This window comes from Schistocerca gregaria, chromosome 2 (genome assembly GCF_023897955.1).
Source record: "Schistocerca gregaria isolate iqSchGreg1 chromosome 2, iqSchGreg1.2, whole genome shotgun sequence".
NCBI lineage: Eukaryota > Metazoa > Arthropoda > Insecta > Orthoptera > Acrididae > Schistocerca > Schistocerca gregaria.
This window is the reverse complement of record NC_064921.1, coordinates 715,375,694-715,380,116: the sequence shown is the minus strand read 5'-3', so window position 1 is coordinate 715,380,116 and position 4,423 is coordinate 715,375,694. Positions and strand designations below refer to the sequence as shown.

The window sequence follows — 4,423 nt, the reverse complement described above, 5'->3', positions numbered from 1 at the left end:
AACCCGTTTTCGGATTCCATTTCCGAGATAACGTCACGTCGGCGTATGCGGGATAATAAATGTCGTGTGCTACACCGATATCGCGTCATTTTACTGTCAAATGCTCTTGCTCCAATAGTGCACAGGTATTCAGTAACTCAGAACGCTCGTAGCTCCAATCTGGCCGGCAAAATTTAGTATCCATTTCTTCAAGACTACTTCAAGTTCGCTTCGTACTGGCTTTCCTGAGCTCTTTGCACTCGCCTTGTCACAACTCTGTTGAAGTGTGAACGTAACTAATAGTGACAAACTCTTAACTACGCTCAGTCTTGTATCCCACTCTTTGGTTGACGTTGTCGCTAATCAGATGAAGGTAGACTGCTCCACGATTGAGCTTCGTCTCCACTCACGGTGCACACGTACTGCAAAGACAACCTTTGTTTTCCGTTGCATGCAAGATTACTGTCGGCTCTTCTACAGAAATCGACCTATGTAATTTACTGGTATCAGATTCTTGCCATATCAAAGGTCCCTTCATGACCATATGGCTACACACAGCGTGCTGCGGCACGCATCTCTTCTTCATTGCAGAGCTACAAACGTGGGTGAGCTCCACCTACTCTTCAGCACGGTCAAAACGGTAGGACTCGTCCGGGATTTGAACCCGGGATCTCCTGCACCCAAAGCAGGAATCATACCCCTAGACCAACGAGCCACCTGCCGGTAGCACTGAAGGTAATCCCAAGCAGTCCAGCTGCGAGGAACACACACTTTCATGTAAATCAGAAAGAAAAGCGCTTTCTGAAGGCAGCGCCCAGCACTGATGGGAAGAATATTAAAGGCAATGAATGTAGAGTGAATAATTTCATCGCGCTCTGCAGCTGAACAGACGGTGGTGTTTCACATTCGTCACGTGGTTTCTCAGTCTCAAGGGAAGGCAAATGCACTAAACAAAAGAACACCGGGAATCCGAAACACCAGCTCATAACGAAAAGATAGCGGAATATACTGCAAGCAAAACTTCCAAACACGACTCCTGAAGGCGTCGGTGCCTTAAGAATTATTCCGAGCAGCAGTGATCATCTACGAAGAGCCAACTGTATGTGTCGCTCCACCACGCAACTTTTTTTGATATCGTTTTACCTAAATTTCCATTACCTGTTTGTTACAAGAATAAAAAGAAGAATAAAGAATAAAAAAATAAGGAATAAAAGAATAAAAGTAGGTCAGACACAAAAATCTGAGTTGCTCTGTAGCTCATGTTATTCTGCTTTCAAATGCAATTGTATGGCTGGGTGTAGTGGCGTACTCCTATAATGCAGGCATCCGGGTGGCCGTTGCTGTTGGAGACATCTGGGAACAACTACAGATACGGCCGTTTCATTAGCTCAGGAACGACCGCGATGCTCTTATCGACCTCTGCAGATTGACCAGACTGCAGTGCGGAATTTTCGGCAAGTGGTGGCTCGGGGTTAAGAGAAGTCGGGAGCTGTGAGCAAAACTACATCGGGAAACCGAAACAGACGACTCATAACGAAAAGATTGCGGAATGTACTGCAAAAGCAAACGTTGGAGAAGACGAACTCTGAAGCCGTCGGTGCTTTAACAATCATTCCGTGCAGCAACGATAATCTGGGAAGAGCGAAGGGTGGGTACCGCTCGACCACACAACAAAATTTTATATAATGTTCTACTTGTTCTAAATTCGCGTTTCCAGATCATCAGTAAAATACTGTGTGATTTACACCTGGCTTGCTTCTTCGAAAAGCGATATTAAGAAATACATCGACTGCAACGTCATTAGGGGTCGCGGGTCCGGGCGCCGGCGCGCCAGCGGCGGCCTGTCGGGGCTGCTGGTGCCTCCATGTAGAGCTACCGCTACCGCTGGGCCCGGGCTCCTTGCCGCTAACGAAGTGATTGCTTTTGGTGACATCATATGCAATAGCGACTGCGCGAATTGACGGTAGCTCGTACGGAAAGCAAGAGTAGCTGATGCTACCGAGGACTCGGCCGCGAGCTTGTCCGACGACTTCTTGGGCTCTTATTCGTGGTGGCATTCAGACAGGCAAGGGTGCTGTCGATTGTTGCGTACGAATGCGAAATACCTGCATTGTGCGTTTCCGCAAAGTTGTGATAGTCCTGCAAGTTGTGTCACATGTGTATCTCAGAGCCTAGCAGTTTTCGTGGTGTAGCGGTTATCACGTCTGCCTAACAGGCAGAAGGTCCCCAGTTCGATTCCGGGCGTAATCACTTTTTCGTCGCACTCAACAAGACACTTGCTACAATCTCTACTGTGAACATTTAAATCAATTTCAAACGTCCAACCACGGCATTCAGACAGGCAAGGGTGCTGTCGATTGTTGCGTACGAATGCGAAATACCTGCATTGTGCGTTTCCGCAAAGTTGTGATAGTCCTGCAAGTTGTGTCACATGTGTATCTCAGAGCCTAGCAGTTTTCGTGGTGTAGCGGTTATTACGTCTGCCTAACAGGCAGAAGGTCCCCAGTTCGATTCCGGGCGTAATCACTTTTTCGTCGCACTCAACAAGACACTTGCTACAATCTCTACTGTGAACATTTAAATCAATTTCAAACGTCCAACCACGGCATTCAGACAGGCAAGGGTGCTGTCGATTGTTGCGTACGAATGCGAAATACCTGCATTGTGCGTTTCCGCAAAGTTGTGATAGTCCTGCAAGTTGTGTCACATGTGTATCTCAGAGCCTAGCAGTTTTCGTGGTGTAGCGGTTATCACTTCTGCCTAACAGGCAGAAGGTCCCCAGTTCGATTCCGCGCGTAATCACTTTTTCGTCGCACTCAACAAGACACTTGCTACAATCTCTACTGTGAACATTTAAATCAATTTCAAACGTCCAACCACCAGGCTGCAGATGGCTCAAATGATACATGAAACTCTTTCAGAACCGGCTACTTGGTTTTTGTGCTTACCTGGAGGGCTGGAAATTCGCGGAACAGCCACCGGCATTCCGGTAGTCGCCACACGTTTGCACAAAACGCAAGGGCTCGTCCGGGATTTGAACCCGGGACCTCCTGCCCCCGAAGCAGGAATCATACCCCTTTTTATTTTTTATTTTTTTTTACATCTGACACGTAACCTATGTGCTCTCCAAACAACAACACTTGCATTTCAGAACATGTCTTTCACACATGTCTACAAAATCACCTTCACTTTCAAATACAGTTTCCTTGCGACTGACAGAGACGTAGGCAAAGTTTAAAGTTGCTATTTCCATTACATCACGTTAATCAGAAAAACGGTAATTCACATCTGCAGCGGAACAAAATTCCATTCCGCCCAGAGTAGGGCTCGAACCCACGACCCTGAGATGAAGAGTCTCACGCTCTACCAACTCAGCTAGCCGGCTGTCTCGGTTAATACCTGCCGGTTAGCACGTCACACAGTACTCGTTTGGGTTGGGTGGTCCCATACAGAATCTCTCCATGCTGCCTAATGTTTTCCTAACGTCACACTCGTCACGTACTTCACTTTTAATTCATAATCATTTCTGAGAGGTTAAAGAATTGCATGACAACATCCAGAGCCAGTGGCATCAAAATTAACACACATACTTGATGTGACTCAAAAGCCGAACGAGTTACTTTCCGACGTTGTTTTAGATGTGCAAGTGCCAGTCAAAACTCTCGGTGACGGCACTCTGCCGACCATTTCGCTAGTTAACACCGGTCTTGTTGTGTTTGTTTCAAGCTCAAGAGCAACTCCAAGCAAAAAATGGTCAACAGCAACATTCAGACGGTTTCGTACTGCTCAATTGCTACATTAAAACGGTATGTTTCTTTTTCAGAACTGGAAAAACACGAGCGTGACAGCATTCGAACCTGTAATCTTCAGATCCGAAGTCCGACGCCTGATCCATTAGGCCACACGGTCACTGACGACCAACTATAACTTGTATACAACTCATCTCGTAACGCTCACACCCCCTGAGGAATTGTGTTTTCGTTCTACACAGCCGCTGCCCCTTGCTCTTTCCCACCCATTCGTTACATTCAACCTCTTATGAGACCGACCAAATATAGACTGGGAAACAAGACCACACACTTTGTGCATTCGGAATCGAAGGCAGGGCGTCCCTCGCCGCATTTGCTACGATGGCCATTTGCTACTTCTGCAGAAGCGGCGGCGGCGACGACGACGACGACGACGACGACGACCGCGAGAGGCTCTGAGATATGTGAGAAAGACATCTATATAATGTAATTCAGACTGCCTCGTCCCACCTTATGCTGTACCGCTTTGGCAAATGTTTTATCTGCGCCATTCGCCTTAATCACATCTGAGAGTAATTCTTAATAAAAGGCCTGTCGCTAATTGTTTGTCATCACAGATACTGTTAGCTATACGGCCACGACGCGAAACTGATTTCCAAAATTCGTCTTCCTCCTCTGAGGATGGAACTTACGAC

General features: G+C 47.0%; 1 non-coding gene across 1 annotated transcript; it reads right to left on the bottom strand.

Annotated features, from left to right (window-relative positions):
- Positions 1 to 622: 622 nt before the first annotated feature.
- Positions 623 to 694, bottom strand: Trnap-ugg (transfer RNA proline (anticodon UGG)). The gene has a single exon. It is a non-coding gene; the product is annotated as a tRNA-Pro (tRNA).
- Between the last annotated feature and the right edge of the window lie 3,729 nt (positions 695 to 4,423).